The 22,581-nt window shown below is 45.0% G+C and overlaps 2 protein-coding genes across 5 annotated transcripts in view; one reads left to right on the top strand and one right to left on the bottom strand.

Moving 5' to 3' along the window:
• Positions 1-22,581, top strand: part of LOC135377530 (ATP-dependent RNA helicase abstrakt-like) — a 289,645-nt gene that overhangs the window by 92,075 nt on the left and 174,989 nt on the right. The window lies entirely within an intron of this gene.
• The window catches only part of LOC135377531 (transcription factor collier-like), a 97,743-nt gene that overhangs the window by 35,081 nt on the left and 40,081 nt on the right, over positions 1-22,581 (bottom strand). The window lies entirely within an intron of this gene.

Raw genomic sequence — 22,581 nt, 5'->3', positions numbered from 1 at the left:
TGTGCAGTTCGCCGTGCGCCATTGAGTCCACGTTATACCCGTCCTTAAGGATATAAGTTTATCCTTGTACCCGTGCCACACGGGCAGAAAAAATGACAGCGTGTAATGTCAGTCGGGTCCCCAATGCCATTTCTTACGATAGTCGTGCTACACGTCAGATTGGAATGACATTAAACGCGATGATGTCGATGCGGGTTTCCCACTAGCCGCCTAAGAGATGCGATACTTGAAGAGTGTAAACGTGTTCAAAGAGATTGAAAATACCCATAATATCCCACAAAATGAGAAAATTTGCTTTATTTCATAATCGTTTGTTTGTACCATGTCGGGAAAACTGTTCTCATCTTGCCTCTCAGGTGGCAGTCTACGCCAAAAGCAAATATGCAAAAAAAAAAGCTATAGTTAACAACGCCAGGCATTTCGGCAAAAAAATAATGTTTGTTTTCGTGTAATTTCTAGAATTAATAAAAATAATTACCCGGTGCACAGTACAGAGTGGCTTTATGGAAGTTTTAAATTGCGCTTGTGCTCAGACAATGGGAGCGAGGGTACGCATTTCATGGGCGAATGAGTTGTGGCGATCTCATTACGCGGTAAATGTCATTCAGACGAATGCCATTAAATATCTTCGGATAGCACGGCCCGAATGATAGTTATTATAGTTAATTACGTTAATATTACGTTAATATAATAATTAATATAGTTAATTACGCGCTTAATGTCATTTTTCGTGCCCGTGTGGCAGGGGTGTTAGTCATCGTTCCTGCATTGAAGCCCAATAAAACGTTTCCTTGGGCTCGTGCCTTTCCTGTTTGGGCTTTCCTCCTTTGAAGTCGTTGTCAACCCAGTGTATAGAAGCGCCTAGCCATGAAAAAGTGGCTTTTCTTTTTCCTACCAAAACAACAAAACAAAACGAAAATACAGACTGAGGCGCCTCAATGGTGTGGATCACCCGCACGTAAAACAGGAATAAATACGGAGTCATGTTCGTATTGTACATCACGCTTCGGTATGTAAATTGCTGCTGGTGTAATAGTAGTAGATTGATGAGGACATACACTTTACTTATTTGTAATCGAATCAGCCAACATTCTGGATATATATATATAAAAGAAAATAATTACTTTTGCTACATTACTTTTGCTGGCTTTAGTTTTCGCCATCACTCATTTAATGTTCAATGTAAAGAGAACCTTAGTTACCGGAGTCGCCAATATCGTGTGTGCGGTAATATGTTTCTCGGAAGTTCTGGCGGCTCTTCCTCCAGAGCTTCAGATAAACCTTTACTGAACATTATGAGTATGTTGATGCGCAGACCCCAGGCGTTTTATAGCAGGTGCTCACATAGCTAACATTGCCCGAGACCAGTGTGCTTCAAACTGTGGCTCGATGAACCTGAAGATTAAAAAGAAATAATAAAGATATTGTGCGATTTGCCTGAGACAGTGTTTCTTCCCTCTTACGTGTCTCCGAAGTACCGATAAGCGATAACCGTACGAGATCTGTCTGTTTTCTCATTGATATCTTACTTGTGAAGTAAAGGATGACGCGGTTCCATTACAGCACCTTCTATACGCTGTTGGAGCTTCTTGATCGCACACAGCAGAGTGCTGTAAAAGCGTATCGATGTCACGCTTATGCAGAGAGATGCTTCAACGAAATTTGCTGGAACTGTGCGCTGGACTACGGTGACCGTCATACCACAAAGGGAGCTGTGCTTGACAATTGGTCTTCTGCTTTATGTAGCAATTGCGCACATACTATGTCTGAAATGCTTATTTCTTTTCTTTTGTGTGCAGCAACACAATGTCAGCCTTGTACAGAATAAGACGTGATGATGACAAATGGATAACAAATCACACATAAATAGATATTGAGTAATACATGTTACCAACGAAAGAGAAGAAAAAGAATCGGAAACGCCCGCAGCCAAGTAGCGTAAACAAAACGTCATCCATACGTAAATATGGCTGCATAAATCCGTTGTTTCAAGAACGAATCATAGAGAGCATTAAAGTGGCGAGACCAGTTCTGTGCGTTCGGTACCTAGCGAAGAGATGTTCATGGTTGGGATGTTACCATTACTCTCGGAATATCACAATCTTTCCATCTGATTTTCGTTGTCCTTTTCACAGCTTATACAAGACTTGGGGTTGTAGGAGCAGCTGGATCTGTTTCGTATTTCGAATTCCCGCAAGCGGTATTTGGAGCACGTGAGTTCACGCGGAAGACTGCCGAGGAACCCCCCCCCCCCCCCCCAATTGGAGCGCCCAAGTGTAGCTTCCTCAACAAGTCGAGCTCAACAAGCTTGGAACATGAAAGGAACCTCACAGAATTCAGCCACAAATCTGCATTTAAAAGCATCACAATAAGAAAAACAACGCACTGCTCTCCAATGAAGAACAGTGTCAGCAAAGAATCAACTAATATCGCCCCCTGTGCTTGTTTACCACCGCGTTTTTATCACGATATTCCTTGGCTGCGCGCCACTGGCGAATTTTCTCGTGCATCGAAGGAAGAGTCTCGCGACAGCAACGTTCTTTTTTTCTTTTTTTGCATGTGCAACAAATCTGCGAACTTGTCTACTTGTACGGTGTTTGAGAAGCTGTACACAGCAGTCAACTCACGCCTTTCTTGCAAAATACATGGTGCATTTGCGTTAACTCACCAGGTCGGGGGCTTCAACCAGCGCTTCAGGGAATCGCGTGATGCCTCCTTTATGGGTTGGAAATTTTGAACTAAAATGGAACCTCGAAGGCCCCAATATGTGCCAACGAAACTTGCACTAAAGGTTTCGCTAGGACACAGGCAATGCCCCACCAGCGAATGAATGTAAAGCGGTGTCAACGGAACGTGCTGCACGCGCTTTTCTATTCCTAATACATGGGTTCGATGGAAGCGTGTCAGGTGAAGCTTGCTTTACGTTTTGTCCCGAATTGCTGGGCATGGGTTCAGGAAGGTATAAATGAATATTCCGAGCTCTAAAAGGGGGCTAATGTTTTTGAACGCTGACCTTCTTCCGCAATTAAGAAACAGAGTCGTCGTCCGAAGTATACTGCCGTCCGAACGACCAATGCTCTGCTTATTGGCAATACGTTTGAACCTTCCGCGATGCTTGTGAGTGCCAACTATTGAAAGCAGCCATATTACAACGGTTCCAGTAGCAGTGCCAATAAAAGCAGAAGCAAAGGGCAAGTAGTGATTTCGGCCTTTCAGGTCGATTGTTCGATTAATTTGAAAAGCCACAAAGGCGATCCCATTGCTATTTCTTTGTTTCGCCCTGCGATTCCTGTTCAAACAAAACAGGAAGAAAACTTTTAAAACAAATAGAACGCACTAGATAAGCGATTTCGAAAGAAAATTGCGTTAGGTGCTTCTTTCGTGCGAGATTTAGAAGACTCCAGGCCAACAAGAGATGTTCGAAACCTGACTGGGCCAAAAAAGACTTTCAGAACGGAACAGGCACAAGGGGGGGACAGTGTCATTCCGATTGTTTGAACACGACCCAGGTCTAGAACTTTCTCTTCCGAGCGTAATTGAATTTAAAAATACGGTTGGGCTGGAAAATTGTCTTCTGTGGTCGTGCTCGATAATGTACAACTCGAGAATTCTGTACCGTCCAGCATCTGCTACATGTACACAATGTCTCTTCTTCTTTTCTTTTTTTTTTTTTTTTTTCTGGTAAGGAGGGTGAGAGTATAGCGCGCGTCGCTAGCATAAATAACATGAAACCAAGCAGATCATTGCGTATTTTACATTAGGAGAAGCCAGAGGTCACATCAGAAATGTTAGAATGGCGAAACTCGTAGACAGCCTTCATTAGTAGCCTAATGGCAGAGTAGAAATGTTCATTCCTATTTACCGAATGAAGATGGGGGGTCATGAGTTGCAAATAATGTGACTCGGTGAATCTTTCGCATTGCAAATAGCAAGACCTTGTTCACATTAAAAGTGATAAAAGCCCAAGCAACATAACACGGACGGCACAAATACCAGCGCCGACTTTCAACATATGAATTTATTTTGCAGGAGCCGTTTTAAAGCAACCCATTTCGCGGCGCTAACACCCAATAAAAAAAAAACAAAAAAAAACAAGCTACTCATTCACCTCTCCTAGGAACATATGCAACTGTGTTCTGATAAGATACAGCGGTTCCTAGGGGAGGGGAAGGAGCAATTTACGCTTATGACAATGATTGGTTGGTCGGCAACGGGTTGCTTTAAAATGAAACGTGTGCTAAAAAATAGTCATATGTTGAAGGTCAGCGCTGGTGTTTGTGTCGTTCCGTGTTATGTCGTGTGCGCTTTTAGCGCTTTTATTATCAACTTGTACCCACAAGCCCAATTTTATGTAATCCATAATACCTTATTCTTTTAGTTGAACGTCTTTGGCGTAATTTATATATTTCGCCTTTTATGCTCCAATTAAATCGGGCGACTTTGTTTTGAGACCAGTCTTCTAAAACTATTTTCTCAGTTTAGCCGCATGCCTAACACACTTTAAACAGCCGCGCACAATGTTCTCCTCGTAAAAGACCAGCGACTGGATGACCCACAATCTGACCCCCAGTCGACAACGCCGAAGCAGCCCCAGGGGCCCCACCCTTGAATTCGGAAGGAAACGGGTCCAGGTGCAAAACGTGGCCACACCTGCGATCACGCTGCTGCTGGGTGTGCCGTCGCAAAGCCCGTGACGTCACGGAATGCGATTACGTGACGTTCGATCCTGGTTTATTTCATTTCAGGAAAGCTGTTTTGCGCGCCGATCGAGAAAACACGGATACGGAAAAATGGAGATTGGAAGGGCGACTCCCTTATATCCCCACTCTTCGCGTAATTATCCCCCTTGTTCGACCCTTCGCTTCTTTTCTTTTTTGTCCTATGTCGTTATATGCGTACGACTCGGGGCGCCAGATCAACAGCAAAAAACTTCCGTGCGTACCGATTCTGTTTTAGCAATGGATTTTCCGCGTTATCGAACCACAGCCACTTGAAAACCGCATTGTAGCTGGTGCAAAATGATGTCGCGAACTGGAGTTTTCACACAAAGATCGGGTCATTTGGAAATATTCGAACTTGGGGTGTTTACCACGTCGTTCTGGAGAAGGCACGCCGTCGTAGTAGATGGCGAAGAGTGATGTAGATAGATGGTACGGTGGGGGTGTAGCAACAACCCTTCGCGGCATTCATCGCGAGATATTTCGTCTAGCGCATGCGCGTGTCTTGCACGTTTTTAAGGATACAGAATTGACGTAGAAGTAATACAACGAATGTGAACGAGATTTTTTTTTTACAGCGACAGCTTTTGGTGCCCCCTTTCCCGAGATCGCGGCGTTGGCGTTCGCAGAAGGAAGGACATGTACTTCCTCGTTTATAGTAATTCAGTTGGGCTTCACGTTCGGCGTAGAGGGCACTTTGTATCCTGCATTACATCATCATTTGGAAGGAAACACAGTATTCGTGACGACGAATACTGTGTTAGCACGAAGACGAAAAAGGTTAGCGAATTAAGTTAGTGATTCTGCTTCAGACGCTATGGAGATACCGAGTGCTGCTGACGCACAGGCCTTGCGGCGGGCACGGGAACGCGAACGGAAGCGCAGTGCTCGTGAACACCCAGCTCGTCGTGCAGCAAGCGCACAAACCGGAGAGTGCGACGTCAGGATGCCAACGTGCCTGCTGGCGAAGCTGAGGCAAGGCGGACTCAGCGGCAAGACCCTGCTGTACGTACCGCTGAAGCGGAGACAAATGTAGGCGTCAGAGGCAAGCGAAAGCTGGAGGAGCCACGAAGGGCTTCACTAAGCAATTCAGGGAGAACCCATTTGGTAATGTTGCTCGGTGTGCGGTCTCTTGAGGTTCAAGAATGACCTCCATTGACTTGCCATGCGCTACTTCGACTAGAATTTCCAACTGCCAACCCTACCAACTTCCGCTTGTGTGCATCGTGTATCCAGTCGGTCCGCACCGTTGCAGGAGAAGGGCTTTCAGCGTAGTTGGGCCTAGAACCGCGCGGCCGGAGTAGCCATCTACATGCGAGAGGGGGGTCATCGCGTTACCCCTAGAGCTGACTGCGAAGACGTGGGTGAGATGTGTGTGGTGCAATTTGAGAGGGGACTCATCGTCGTGGCCGCCTACTTTGCCCCCGCCGCAACAGTTCGCGAGTTATAACATACCTCGCCTACGCCTTAACAGTCCACATGCCATCGCTGATACTGCAGCTGGTGGGGCTTTAACATCGATGCAAACACCACCAACTTGATCACCGGTCTACAAGAAGCGCTGATGTTGCATCTCGCCTCCACAACACGGGCCGTAACAACCTCGAGAAAGACTTGCATTGATTTGGTCTTCCAAAACAGAGACCTCGTCAAGAATATCGACCACGTCACCACTCACTTCACAGATCACAATGCAGTACTCGTCACTCTGGAGTAGTTCTCCATACATCAGCAATAAAAGTGTCAACATTCACCCTCAAGAGTTGTCGCTGAAATTCGCGTTACATAACCGTTCCCGTCATATGATTTTTTTTCCTACATCCAACCAACTTTTCAAAAAATCTTATTTCTTCTTTACACTCCCGCTTTACTCCCTTCACTCTTTTACTCCCTTCATTTCTCCTTCAGTCCCAAGCGGTCGCTGAGCAGTCAGCTTTAGGTGTTGTAGAGTAACCGGATTCAACATTTGTCGACCCACCATCTCCCGATTTTTCTTTTACATCCACATGCACAATAGGCGAGCACTAAAAGCAGAGGCATCGGGAAATTGCGAAGAATCGTCAACAGCGCCACGCAGGTAGCATAAAACATTTGTCCGGGGCAAAATTCTGGGCAGTCTCTCTCGTCATTTGGCATAGTTGTCCGCTAAACGGACTCGCAGTGGATCTTTGAGTGCTGAAAATTTAGTAGAATTTTTCGTTTTGTCTAGCAGTTATTTTTATGTCTAGTTTATCTTAGTCTGTAGAAAACGCGGGTGACAACAAATAACTCGAATCACTCGGGGACAACGAAGCAAAATAAATCGGAGGAACGTAACACCACTTTGTCATAATTTGAAGCCAGTCATCACTTTTACTTTCTTACCCGAAAGGTATGTAATCCACTTCAGCTCTTTTATAGTTTATTGTTCGCTTTCACCGGGAGCACAGAGCAGCGACAATCACCAGCACTTATGACGTACGGAGCTCCAGAAAATAAAGATGGGGCAGGGGGTCCGCTCCATATAAATGGGGAAAACGTCGTGGTGCAAGAAATAAGGAGCCCCGAGTCAACCTGGGTAAGGATAAATCGTGGGAGGACGTTTGTATCAGCGTGCGTCGTATTCAATAAGCATTGATTTCCTGGCAGAACACAGGAGAGAGCAGCACGGAAAATCAAAACGAATAGCGGGGCTGTGGGGCCAAGTGTCCGCGTCTTCATCATTGCGACACAGCCTTTATGCTGCAAAGGGCGGTGAACCAGCGGGGAACAATTGGAAGAGGGAGAGAGTGCCTTCATTTCCGCCTTGATTCGGCATCGTCGGAATACTGATCAAGCCCAACGTTATCTTGGAACAAGATAAAATAAAATAAACTAGAAACGAGTATCCTGACGAGTCTTAAACTGGCTTTCACGGAAAATCCAGTTAGCATACAGCCCTGAGATCGAGTACTGGCTTTGCCTTTTCCTCAAGGTTTCCCGGGAGGTTCGCGCATGGTTTGCAGCGGCTCGCATTGGATCGATGAGAAATTCAGAAATGCAAGAATTTAATAAATTAAATTCTACAGCGCATGGAGCAGAGCTGCACGCGCTGGAAACGATTTTCAGGAGAGCTAAGGTTAGAGCTGGAAAGCGCTTGTTCTGATTGTGATAGGTTAAAGCACTCAAACAGTCAAACATTCCTATTCTACTTGATACGTCTGATTATTTGACTTTACATTGTTGAAGAGCGGTTGACGTACGAAAATTTTCGCAATATTGGTAGGAAGTCGGATAAGGTGTTGAGGAAGCTGGTGCAAGGTCGTGCACAGCATCACTGTATTTAAAATTGGAGAACTCGAAGCAAGGTGAAAGTATTATATAGTATACAAAAAATGACTCTTGCCAAAGTTAAGGATTTAAAATGTATACGTAAGAAACATTTTTGCACTCAACCAAGAATATGTCCAAATGTTGTTGTACTGCATAAGTATCCCCATTTCAAAAGTTATCCACAGCATGTTGATACGAAATATTTTTTTAAAGCGAGATAGAGTAGAGTAATATATGCTATCGAACCCACGATCCAGTGAGTGCATTGTTTCGAGCAGTGCCAACGACACATCAAATTGTACCCACGTCTGAGAGGTGTGGCTAGTGATGTGTGTCGTATGCCATCACATTTCCTTCGGTCCAGAGCTGATTGTGTGTCACATGATTACTTCCCCAGGAAAGCTGTACTATGAGCCCCATGCACACAATTTCCCCCTTAATCTTAGATGGGAATTATCATACTTCTACGGTCGATGTACAGCTCCGGTCAACCTTAATAATAACACTGGAAAAAATTCGTTCTCATTTCCCAGCGCGATAACGGCCACCCTTGGAGCACTGGGGGAATGTTAAGTGAACAAAATCCTTGTGTTAAACTACCAGAATAATTTTGTTCAATTAAGATTTCCCCATGGCACCAAGGGTTGCAGTAATCGCGCTCGGGAGCGAGACCACATTTTTTTGCGATGTTATTATTAAGGTTGAGCGGAGCTGTACTTGCGATCAAAGGACTGAAGGCTAAGATTGACCAGGTATACAACGTTATCCTTGTGAGCGACACTTGCTCCCATGCTTTCTTTACCCATTAGCCGTGTAGATCGGCACTGTCCTCAAAGACAAATGAGCGCGGAGGAAACGCGATCGTCTTGCTGAGCGGCCGTCGAATGTCACTGTAAACGGCTAAAACATCATCGATATGTAGCAGTGTAGGAAGAGCGTAGCGGGGTTGTTCTGTACTTTCGACCGGTTTTCAGAAGCTGACGAAGAAAGGATCAAGGAGATCCGAAAGTCGTTTTCCCTGGTCTTCTGGCCAGAAGAATAGTGTCTATAAAGCTCCCAGGCTGAAGCAAACCCGTGACTCCGAGATGTAATGTGCCGTAGTGGGGCGGACTTTGCTTCCAGGGGCATAAAATGAATGGAGAACCAGGTTTATCCGTAGTCACGAGGGGAAGAGATTCGAATAAGGACACCCTCTTTTCCCCGTTACTCCCTGAATGTACTTGTAGTTGTACGTGAAACGGGAATTAGGCTAGCACTAAAGACCCGTCGACGGGCTCATTTAGGGGACATAAAATAATACCTCGTTTCAGAGTTCGATTGTAACGTTAGAGGTGCGTAGAGGTCGAGAAGCCTTGCTCAAAGGAAATAGAGCGCGTATGATAGAATGCTAACAAAATTACGGACATTAAAACATTGAAGTTAAACCCTTCAATCTCAAGTGCTTTGTGCTAAACAACACGACGGTTTTGTGATTGTGCGTACAAAGCGAGAAAACAGATTCGAAATATTTTTGTTTATGTAGAAAAACTTCTGCTTTGATGCAATCGGGTGTTATTTATTCATACTGCTGCTTAACCCACCTACCGTCCGTTTTTCCTGCAATGGCAATTATGCTTGGCATTTAATTCATTTTGGCTAATTGGCGTGCATACGAACATGCGTCACAAAACACAAAGGTACGAACGCTGTGGAGCGCTTTTTCTTTCCTCGCAAATCGATGGACGCGGCTTGTAGGCGAGAAAATGCGGTATTAGAGCTCCCCGACCAGCGCGTCGCGAATAGGATACCTGGCAAACGAGCCCCAGCATGTAACACGAGAGCGGCGTCGGGATGAGAGGTGCTAGGAACGATTTATGCCATTCATTCTCTTGCCGTGCGCCTCCACACACGATAACGCCTACTGAGCTCTTTCTAGTACTCTCCTCCGCTTCTGTCCGCTAGATCACACCATTTTCATCCGGGGCACACCAAAGAGAAATACGGGGAAAGTATTCATCCATTCGCGCGTCTCCCCGCTTCTTCTGCTCTATACATAGCTCGATATATCCTTTCTGTAGTGCTTGGACGTATCCGGCTGCCAGCAACCCTACTTGTCTTGCCTCGCTGAATAGACAGACGCAGAGAAACACTCATACGGGGCAGCCGAATATACGTCAGAAAGTCATTTCATTTCTTACTGCCCTCTTCCGTTATTTTCGCCGAAGAAAAAGGCACGTGGGTTCCTTTCTAATGTGTTGAAACTTGTATTCATAAATTCGATCATGTCGCGGTTGGAGCTTTTTCTGTGGCCAACAGTAATATAACATCCTGAAAACCATGTGCGAGTCCTCTTTTGTTACTGCGGCGGCAGACATGCACATTAGGGAACGTAAACATGTTTCGAGGGAATATTGACTCGACAGGGTGTAAGGGTGTTGGAACCCTTTACGGAAGTGATTGGTGTTGTGTTCCTGTAAAGCGTGTTTTGCCTGAAGAGCTTTGGTGCAGTGCGGAGTAACGCACTTACCGCAGCGCGTTTTACGCATCCCGGAACAGCCGTTGGTTCCAAGCCGAAACTTTTTTTTTTAATGCTACACGTTTACGTCCTCTTCTTTCTTCCTTTTTTTACGCAAGTAAATTTGAGCTCCACGGCAGGGCGTTGTTTACCTCACTGGTTTAGCATCTACAACAGTCAAGTAATCTACCTCACCATAACGTTTAGTCAGCTTTTGGCGCCCATAATTATGAGTTTTACCGTGTTAGGAGTTGCGCACCCTCTTTCTATTTGTCTGTCATTTATTGAATCTAAAATACGTTTCGGACTATTACGAGGAAAAACAAGATCACCGTGGTTTGCGTGAAGGCTATGCAGGTGTTGTGTAGTTGGTGGCATTGCCGCGCCGTGTAATATCTGACGCGTCCAGGTTCGCGTCTTTGGTGGTGTTGATATGACGACGACACAAGAATTCATGAGATCGGCAACGCATATCTATCGATTGCTATGACTGTGCCGCCGAACATCGAATATGACATACACTGATATGAAACCATATTAGTGTCAGAATCACCGTACTAACGTTACATCAGTAGCTTCCAGCGACAAAAGTCACCCACAACCGACATCTAAGAAAACGACTCAACCCATCATGGGCTACGCCGTTAATTTCCAAGAAATTACGTATCGACGCGCAGCGACTGTAACGTAGCACTTGACCGTTCGAAAATAGAGCAAACGCTCGTGGGATTCGTAAACAGCTTCCTAGAAGCGCCCACGCGTTAAACATTACAAAAAGAGCTGTGAAACGTGCCTTTTCAGTGCAAAGATTCTGTTCAGGATCGATAAGTGGATCTACGGATCCCAGTGGACATCTCAACGACGGGTCGACTAGCTACTGTAATTTGGTACGCCGCAGGAGGGTCGCTTAAAATCCCGTGGGAATTCGCAGGCAAAACAAACGTCGCTCTGGACAAGGAGAGCAATTTCTTCATTGGCATCTACATAGCGTCGCAGCTACGAAACAAATCTGTTTGACAAGATGTTTTCTCAGCTTCGCTTAGAAAGTAATCTTTATCTATTGAAAACAATCAACGGGCATATGTACGTAGATGTTTACGTACATACATAACACATATGTGTGTAAATAAATAATGTGATGTGTCATACATACGGTCATGGGAAAGTGGAGTCATGCAACGGAATCTGAAATGCAGAGAGTATTTAGTTGCTCGATAGGCTCGATGAATTGCCGTTTTATGCCGGTAGAAATGTCTCGCCTTATATGCCGGAAGAAATACGCCTTTTAACTTTTTTTTTCTTTCCTGGGCAAGCACAACTAACTCTTTCTCGCGTGTGTAGTGATACGCACAACCAGACTTGGGGGATGCGCTTAAGCACATACAGTTCCAGCTTTCGAGACAGTCCCTAGATTTTCCCAGCACATATTCACCCGAGTAAAGGTGTTCATCTCTCATCCCGCTGGGCAATGAACTTTACAGGGACCGCCTGCAGCCGTCGACCGGTAATGAGATATCACAGTTGCATTCGACAGTAAATAACGTGTAAGTGACCAATGTAAAATTTTGTCCAGCAGAACGTCATACTTTTCTGTAGAGAAACAAGAAAACGAACGGCATGCTCAACATCCAGTTTCGGTTTCATGGTGACACAAGCATGAGCTACCGGACTTTGAGGGATGTCACGAGGGTTTGCAACCGAGATGAAGGTGATTGGGGTGTCTTTTCAGATATGGTACAATGTAATCAGCAAGTCCTATCTCGAGTGGCTCGATTGTGTGGCAGAACAGACCGGAAATGAGTGACAACGACGTCACGGTAATGACAGTTCTGGGCATAAAATTCAATTATAAATAATTGGTTTCGAATATAATTGAACTATTTTGCACACTGAGATCATAAGAAGGCGTCTGGCACGGTTTGTTTAGTTCGATTTCGACCCGACAGAAGCTGAAGAAACTACAGAAATACGTTATTGTGATTTCAGGTTTTAGAAACCGCAGGCCTCAGAAAGCAGTAATTCAAAACACTGCCTTTGCGTGCGAGAGGCTCGTGAATGCACGAAAGATTTGCGCTTACTTTATCCGAAGAATGTCAACCTCTGTAGTCGAGCATCTTCATATTTTCTTCTACTAACATCAACGAAAAACCAACAGTCATCTCGACGCTAGACTTTCGATTATAACGCAAGAAGCAAAAGATGAAGATCCAAGAGCGCAGCGCAGAAGACGGCGCATCTCCATCTGTGTGTGGTCCGCGACCGCGTTGCAGGACGGCCATATTGATGGCAGCAGCGTGCCACATACCTCGAGGGGATGACGCCTGTTATACGAGGAACTGTATCAGACAAGTTGAAGACTGGGGGAGGACCAGGAAATAAGGTTTCTGCACTCACTCCTATAACCAGATGTCCGTCCAGACAGTTATCCACTTTCTTTGAGCTCTCGTGTCTGCAGTAAAAGACACGGGCATTGGATAAACAGAAGGAACGTATTTCGATACCCGGAGGTAGAAGACACAAAGTCTAAATTCTATTGGAAGACAGCATCGGAGTGAGTGTCTTGCTGCACCGTGCCGGATAGTGCATGGCCACCGATAGCCCACGTTCTTAAGGAAGGTCACTGAGTTTTTAAATTTAATTTAATAAGTTTTAATTCGATTTACAATTAAATTATTTTTGCTTATACTGTCTGCTGCGCTAAGGGCCTGATTATCATTAACGGGTGAGATGATATATGACGAAGAAAAAGACTGGTACGTGTCGAATGTATGTTTGGGTTGAGTATCAAGTTAGGGTTCAATGTGACGTTTGGGCTGAACCCTCGCAGTCCTCAAGGGGGAAACACATTGTCCTCTATCTGAAAAATCTGAGGGTTTAGTTAAGGTAGCGTAACAACGAAGAAAATGAGAATTACCGAAAAAATCCAACAACCTCGCACGGACACCCTTGGATAGAGATAAGGATATTTACTAAAACTGTGGACGCCGCTGCACGTAGAGACCACCAGCTCGCCAGTGTGCATTTCATGGGACACGATGGAAGAAGAATGCTTAAAAAACTGAGTGGCGATCTGTGCAAACATGTGTAGTTGTCTGATGCCAAGTCTCATAACCAAATAAAACGAGAGAGACTCACTGTGTTGTGTGTCGTCTTTTACAGTTTCACTGGAATATTATAAATTTTAGTTATTCCTCTTCCTAATTAGGGTGAACGCACGTAGTTTGCGGCGTGAATAGAAGCCATCCCATTTTCTTTTCTCTCTGCGTGAAAGAGAGAAAGAAAAAAAAAGACGAAAAGGGAAGGAGGGCGGGGGCGAAGGAGACGTCGCGGCAAAACAGATTAGACGGACCTTTTGTGCCCTCACCACGACAAATGTATTCCCCGCCAGGAGAAAGAAGTGGAAGAAGGAGCCGTGATTAGCCGCTGTGAGCCGCGGAAATTCGGCCCAAAGGTGGACGGAAGGTGGCCGAGCTGTCGACCCGTCGACAACCTTTAATCTGCTTAAGTTCTCGTAATGGTTGTTGTTTCTGTCAGTGGATGTCTCCCCGTCCTTCTTAGCGACTCGGCTTAATCCTCGCCGGCTCCCACAATACGGGGGGGTTCCCCTTTCCAGGGTAGGGGAGGTGTGCATCCAAAAAGGTTTTCAGAAGGGGACAACATGTCCCTCTTTCCAAGTGCTCCCCCAGCTCGGGATGATGAATTATTCAAGTCATTTCCCGAATTACTATGGCCACGATGAGGAAAGGGGCGCCTTGGCTGGAAGAGCAGCGCGGGTCTCTCCACAGAGGTGAATAGCGATGTTCAACTAGATAGCATACACCAGTAGAGGGGACTTTGATCCGGGTGCCGTAGTTGATAGTGGTATGGGAGCCAGGGGAAGCTGTTCTGGAGACCGCTGTTTGGTTGGGGTGAGAAGGGGGAAAAAATGGACAAATGCTAAAAATTCCTGAATCATTCCTTCGCTTTTGATGTTTTGATTCATCTCTGTGCGGGAGAAGTTGCCCCGAGGTGCGCACGGCATTTACGTTGCACGGTGCGTAATGAAGATTTCGAAAAGATAAGAGCGGCTTTGTATTTGTGACTGCGATATGGGTTTGTTCTTATTTCGTTGCTGAACTTCTCGAACCCTGTGTGAGGAGGGTGTTGCAGACAGCAACACATTGACGATGTTTGGAACGAGAGGAGGAACGCTTGAGGAGGAACAGAGGAAGAGGAAGTATTGCAGCACGCGCATTGAAGTTTAAGAGAAGAAAAATCAGTTACACTTAACACATTTGGGATAGCCATTTGCAAAGAGAAATAAGGAATCATGCAGGACAGCAGAATAACGACGTGCACGAGAGTGACTACTTATATTTTCATTTATTTTACTACGAATAGAAATTACGTCACAAACACATTTTAAGTACCGCACATCCTATCAGTGTTGCCATTAATATTATAACTAACAAGAAATAATTAACGGAATAAATTTATCTCATCACAGCCACGACATAAAAGCGGCAAATGTGACTTTTCGATGTTCCCGTGAGCACAAATTCAGCCGAATATCTTTCATTTTTTGTCCCCATTTGCATTTTTATATCAGAATCTTTGAGTCACCTAATCGCTCACGAAGGCAGGTTGTAACCTGAAAAAAGACACTGGCGTCATAGAAATACGCGAGTGGCAAACACTAGCATCTACTGTAGACAACGCGTGGGTGACTAGCGCCCACTCAGAACACGTTGTGAAGCTACTCAGCAGTATTAAACTATAAATATTCACCTAACAGTGCATTGGAGTGCTGGATATAAAGAGGGTACGTAAATTACAACTAAACATTGCCAATTCTCGGTTTGCTTCATATGGACGTGCAATACTAGTTAAAACCCCGCCCGCAAACCCCACGTCTAAAACAACAGGAAATGAAACATGCATGACTGATTATAATCTTTTTTAAATCTCCACGCCGTAAACACACTCAGAAAAAAAAAAAAAAAAAGACGAAATCCTCGAAAGAACTCGCGTTCACAGAAAACTATTATACTCAATGAGAGAGAGAGAAAAAAAAACTAAAGAGAAAGCCCCTACAGAGCTCGACGCCAAACGAACAGAAGAAAAAAAAGGTATCGCTTAAAAACAATAAAGTGCGCGGGACAGCAAGACGAATATTGGAAATAATCTGCGCTAATCCCTAGCAAAGCCCACGTGTTGTAACAGTGTGGGATTTCGCAGGAAAGGGAGGCGTCGGTCGCCGAGGGAAGAAATCAATTAAGCGGTTCGCGAATAGAAGGCTTCCTTCCGCCAGGAAATCACCACAAAGGCCACTTTTCCGGGTTGTCACATCGACGGAGGGTCTCGCTGTGCATGGAGCCGTCGGGATCGCCCAGTTTTCTATGCGACTGCACGCGAACTCGAGAGTAGATTACACCGTGGTAGGTGGACCTGTTTCACAGGGTGCGTAATTTTTGATTGAGTAAAATAATTATTGCCTCGAAGGCTGGGTGAAATCGAGAAAAATCAGGACGCAGCAAAATAACCGTGACAAAACTTTTGTAATGAGGCAGTTAAAAAGTGAATTTAACGCAGAGCGTTGTTGGTACACACTTCCTGGGGGATGATTTCTCACGTCGGTTCTTAGAATCTCATCGGCACTTCTTATAACTAATTAGCTGAGCTACGTATTCAACTGATTGATTTTATCGCGCTAGTTGCAAAGTTGTCTAATTATACGATTGGTATCATCTGAATGAGGGTTACGGTGTGACCTGCCCTCATTTTAGAGTCGTCTGAGGTTGATTTTAGTAAATATATTTACTAAAATCAACCTCAGACGACTCTAAAAAGAGGTCACTTGGTCACTTTGGGTCGAGCATATACTGCTCACAGTGTTGCGTTCTCAGCACCAGCCTGTCGTGCGTTTTTCTTCCTACCTTTCTTTCTTTCTTTCTTGCTCTCTTTCTTTTTCTCTTTTTTTTTGCTTCTTTTGTCTCTCGCAAGTATGCTCAAGAATCGTACAGACCAACCAAACTCACAATCAGCCCCCTAGAAATCTGGAGTCTCCAACTCTAAAAGTAGGAGTGGCACTGTATTCTATGACTATTCAGCCAGGTTCCGTTGCGCGAAATCACAATCTAGAACAAGCATCACAGTCCTGCTTGCGTAAGTATGGAGGTACCGCAGCCGTTGCGTGGTTTTATTTCAAGTGACAAAAGGAAGAACGGAGACTGTTCTTGAACAGCAGTCTGTTCCAAATATTGGTTCGAACCCGACGTGATGCTTTACTCTTGACATGAAACACCCAATCATAGTCATCAAAATAAAGCGTTGTTATTGTCGTTGTAATTTTATCATTTTTTAATATATATTTTAGTACGACGTTTCGTTCTTGCTGAACAAATTAGAATGGTGCAAGCGAGCTGATGTACTGTAGAAAGAAGTTGTCCTCATCGTCTTGTGTGTTCAAACCCCAGGAAATCTTACCTCTTTCTACGTTTCGTTCTTGTACGATATCGCTTCGGTTGCCACCACTTATAGAAGCTTCATTATTAAGTACGGAGTTTTAATAAAGTCTAAGGTGTCTGTTTGCCTTTAAAAACTGCAAAATCACCTATGAGTAAAATACCTGAGTGAAATAAACCTGAACCAGATTGAAAAAGTTGGAGTCAGCAAGTCAAATCGCAATCGAGACAAAACAGAATTGACGTTGATGAGCTATTTCGGTGCAAGTCGGAGCCGAGCCTTCTGTGTTACAACCCTTGAAATGAATTCACCCGACAGAGTGGCTCAAAGCTTCCACCCGGGATCAATCCAAATTCTCGTCAAATGTCCTCCCCCCCCCCTTTTTTTTTTATCTCTAATTGAAGTGTAACGGAGAACCTACCAAGATACGGGTCTTTTATTGCTTCTTCGAGCGTTATGCAAACGAATGAAACGGGAAAAGTGTTCAGTTTTCTCGCCATGATTCAATTACTGGTCTAATACCTTCGAAGCCGCTGAACAAATGAGAAAGGGGGTAAAGTCATTTCCTTGCCGGTTAATGCGACCCGTTTTACCTTAGTTGTCTGTTCTTCGCTAACGTAGAGGGCTGCGCAGTGGAGAGAGAAATGACCATTTCTCGACCATTTCTCCCCCTCTCTTACACGAAATACATTTCCGAAAAGAAGCTGAAGACTATGTTGAATAATAAGTGCCAGCTCAAACGAAGCAAGCTGCTGAATTGGAGGTAAATATATACTGTTCTGTATGTAGTGACAGACGCGGCTTTTAAGTCTAACTACACACGAATCTGTGTCCTTACCAAAAGTTTGTCAAGAGATTATTGCGCGAACAAAGACAAAACAAAAAGAACAACGATGATGACGTCCACGACTGAAAGACAGAGTGAGCAGTTACCAATGCACCAGTAAAAGAATTCAAATTAAATAGAACATCTATTTTTCTATTAATACCATATTTAGTATCGGGGCATTGACAATGCACCGATTTGTAAAGATGTACATGAAATTATTCTTAAAATGTTCTTACGAATAATCTTAAAACCCAAGGTCTACGAACTAACAACAAAGTTCCATTCCCGGAACACAGGATTTAAAAAAGGAATGTTTGAACTATATCCTCGTAGCTAAAGACATTATCCCGCGTAAGAGCTGTACTTCGAACTCGTAATGACATCCATGATTACGAGGCATCTCGGAGAAAACAAAAATCTGTCTTCTCTACAGGGGCATACTTCCTTCCAGCATGCTCGCACGGAAAAGAGTTTCACAACGTTACAGCCCTCATAACGGTCAACTGGAAGTAATCTAGAAAGAGAGGAAGCAAGAAGTTGGGAAGAGCCAACTTCTACCGCTGCATAATTAAGGGACCATTGCCGAGCAGTAAACCGGGTAACGAAGCGATGACGGCCAGTTGCGATATCTCGCTATAACCCCGGCGAAAGCACGTTTCCCGGTGAAGTGCTCCGCGGCCCTGGTCGTAAAGGTTCCTTATTCAACGACCTATAATGAAGGATCGCTGAGGAGATAGGAAGGCACTGCAACCCTGGCCAAACGGGGTTATCGGCGCCCATCCCTCTCTAGCTCTTTCATTCTTTTTTTTTTCTTTTTGGCACATAACATCAGGGGCGCCGTGAAAGACCTGAACGTCTCCCACCCATGTAGGGGTATCCATCTAGGATAGCAGTCATAATACCACTCTGTAGATTCATGTTGGGAGACATAAGGGGATTCGAGGGTAAGACGGTAAACGGGTAAGAAATGGAGGAAAGTAGGAGAATCTAAAGGGGAACCCATTCTATTGGGTAGAACAAAATGTAAGAATTTCCAGGCTTCGTTGTGCAAGTGTGCTGATGTGAAAAGACAGCACAGCAAATGTCTTCTCTGAATAATTGTGGAGTTTATACGCGTCGTTACATACATTATTCAGGAGGTGTAAAAAATAAAAATACAAATTGAATCAAATGGGAATGCGTTTCATAGTTTCATCGCTAGTTAGTAGGCAGGTAGTTGCATAATCATTATTCATGGTGTCCGCGTCAATGCCCAAAATAAATTTCTCACGCTCAGGTAGTCGTGGAACACAATCAGTGCAGACATCAGTTCTGGTGCACCTTAGAGCTACTATTTCACACAAAGCGTCTACGGTGTACGGTATCACGTGAAAAAAGAGAGTGAGAGAGAGAGAGAGAAACCGAATAGATAACCATTGTTATTCAGCGTTGTTCAATGGTTATCCACACCTGGAGAAGATCGTCGACGTAATTAATATAAAGGACGCAGAAGCACCAGTCAAACCATCCCTCACAGGTTCACCACACCTGCACACGTTTTTCTGTCGGATGCTGCGCAGGTGCACTACCAACGGCGACGGCGGAGCCTCGAGTCTCAAGGGTACTATAAACATGGCCGACTTTACAGGTGTCACAGTCGCCGGGCCCCAATTCCCAGCCTGGGAGCTCTGCAATGCCCTATTCTACGAGCTATCTCGGGCCAGCAGAAGCCCTCTGGACGCCACGGCTCGGGGGCTACGATAAGGCGGCACGGACACGTCTCTGGAGGCAGGGGTAATTGCTGGAAGCAGCAAGAGTTGCCGGGAGGGGGGGTGGAGACCGTGAGCGCTCTCCGTCACGGGACCCTAGGTTCGCCACTGGAGCGCGCCTATCTCCGAGAAACAGCGCGCGGCGCGGAAATTTGCCTTCGCCCTTTTCAGTCGGCTTTGCCTCACACAACACCGCCTGACTGAACCCCGTGCAACCACAGCAACTGCCATGCTCGTGCATATGAGATATTTTCTCGTTTTTGGTGGGAATTTTTCCTGGTGCTATGTAGCGTGCAACAAAGCAAGAAATGATGTTGGACTCGAGAAACCTCAAACAGTGTTGTGATACGACACACATTTAGTAGTGTATGTGCCTTAAAATGGGAAGAATCGCGCCGGCGTGCAAAATTTGCTCTGCAGCTACTACATTCTTGAGTTGTCTACGTTATCGCATGTTTGTTATATCATTTGGATTGATAACAACATTTAGTGCAGTAAGTAAATTATGCCGTATGCAGTAAATTCTTTCATCTAAAGAGTGTTTCCGCATACACAATCAAGCGAACTCCACAAACAAAAGAAAACAACATTTGCTGAACCATCAGTTAAGGCGCCCGGCGACGTAGAATGCGGTTTGACAGCCGCAAAATAACCAGCACAGATTAGTAGTCCAGGCATTTTGTATATGAACACCAAGAATTCCCGACCACTACAATGCCAACATGGCCATTGACTTTCGGCCTTTTACAATTCAATCAATTCCGTGACAGGACGGGGAGGATCCCCGCTTTCACCCGACATATGGAGTGAGCTTACATGTGTTGGCAAACAAAGCTTTCAGCATGACGTCACTCAGCTGAAGTACCGGAGTGCAGTTTCAAATTTTTTAGCTTAGAATTATTGACAAGAATGTAGTATTTGAGGGTGACGTTACATAACAGTGACTAGGCAGTGCTAAAAAGAATCCGAATGTTCAATGTTTGTTGAATTTCTCCTCTTTGTTTCTTCTTACAAACAAACAAGCTGAATGATATGAGGGTAAGCTTGCATACAGATGGTATAGGATGGGTATACGGGGAGTCCTATCAACACAACATGCAAGCTAATACTTGTTACCGCCTCACTTTTCAAGGACTAATGAGGCTATGAAACAGTAAAAAAATGTAATAGCACATGCTTTTATTTAAATGCTGTAATATGAGTGCGCATATTGGTCTACGTATAGGACAGGTTGGGGAACGTATAGGAACTAGGTACGATAATCTAATTGTTAAACTTACATGTGCGTCTGGCAGATTCATTGCCTCTCATACTTCAAGTTAAAACTATTTTGTACAAACATTTATCACTTGAAGTCACGAAGAGACCAGCTGAGTCAATCGGGAATTTACGTAATTTAGTAAAGTAAAATGTCTGAACTTTAATGGGAAGGTGGGAGATAAAAAATCTAAAGCAACTTTGGAGATTATTTCCGTACGGAGTATTGCACGACGACAGTACTTACATTAGGGGCGCACCAGGACCGTTTAATTTACCGCTTTATTACACGATGATGATGACAATTTAAAGAAGAAATTATACAGAAAATTTATTATAACGAGACATTGTAGTCAGGTGGCGTTGCAACCATATATCACTTTGCCTCGATGTTAAGCGCGTGAAGTGCTTAAATATTTACAGACATGTGCTGCGTCACGCTTACGCTTTCCAAGTATTATTTGTTCGAGGAAATGCCATGAAAAGACATTAGTAGGCACACCCTTCATCAACAATAAATCTACGCACTCACGAATTGATACATGTTTCTATGGGCCCGGTATATCTTATGTAACACAAACAGAATATTATGACCATCATTACACTACTTGTACCCTGTTTGCTAGTAAAAGGCCCTTGGTTTTCCCTTTGAAGACCAAGGGGGTTCGGAACGCCTCACACCATGTAGCGAACGCCACTTGAGCCCATGCAAAGCTAATCCCAAAGTGGAGTGGGTGTGCGGTTACCGCGGAAACGCCGCAAATAGTGGAAGGACCCGCAGGGGTGACATATGGAAAGCAGTGCAAGGTGCGGAGGCTCGGGCGGGTGCACGTCGGGGGGATCTCCCGCTAACGAAGGGTGTAATAGGGGAACCCCCCTGCCACCGTGATCTGCTGTCATCTTCATCGATGTCGCACTGGTGGCAAGCTTTTTAATGAGTAAGCGCGCCGCGTACGCAAACACACGTGCCCCCCGAGCGGTGGCCATATGGTAGCTCGGGCCACCCCGCGTGGGTCCGATGCGCCTTTGTTCGGTTATTTCGTCCGATTACGAAACGGCTCCCACGAAATCCGCTTTGCACCGGGACCGGTCGCGTGCCGCGTCCTCCCGACCCTGATTAAAGCATACAGAAGCCTGCATCACCAGATGGGTCATCTTTGGACGGCGAAGACATCCGCGCACTTCTACAGCCCTTCCTTTTTGTTTTTATTTTTAAAGACTTTTTTTTTACGGCGATTCGATCTAGAAATCGCATACGGCTTTGTTGCTCATTGGTCGCGCCAAGGACGCTTTGCGTCCTGCGCACAATGGCGCGATTTGCGGTTTACCGTGATCAGACGGTTTATGTGTGTTCTAAGCTAGGGGATATTACGCGCGTGCGTGACAAGCAACTGCAAGTGTCGCAAGCGCAGATGGCGCGTGAAGTCGAGGAATGACCGTCAAAAAGCTACGCTAGAACGCTATTCGTCCGGACGGTCATCCTGCTTTTTGTTGCCTGTCGCGTGTGCGCGCACATATAGATATACGCATAAGTATGCGCGAAGTAAATACACGGAGATGTTTAGGGAGTGAAAAGTGCGCATCAAGCTTGAAAGAGCTCTAGGGTTTCAGGAGCGTCATAAATAATTCTACCGCGTTGAATCCAATTTCAGGAGCCTGCGGAATAAGGAAGTTCCCCGTTCAAGAGGGTCATTCGTTTTGCGGTGCGATGTCAGTCGGACGAGTAGAACAGCATATCCGGCAAGGAACCACGATATTACGTAATAGCAGCCGCAGTTTGCCCTCGAGCATACGCATTCG

Source organism: Ornithodoros turicata, chromosome 1 (genome assembly GCF_037126465.1).
Source record: "Ornithodoros turicata isolate Travis chromosome 1, ASM3712646v1, whole genome shotgun sequence".
Taxonomy (NCBI): Eukaryota; Metazoa; Arthropoda; class Arachnida; order Ixodida; family Argasidae; genus Ornithodoros; species Ornithodoros turicata.
The sequence above is the reverse complement of the archived record's forward strand: the minus strand, read 5'-3'. Positions and strand labels throughout refer to the sequence as shown.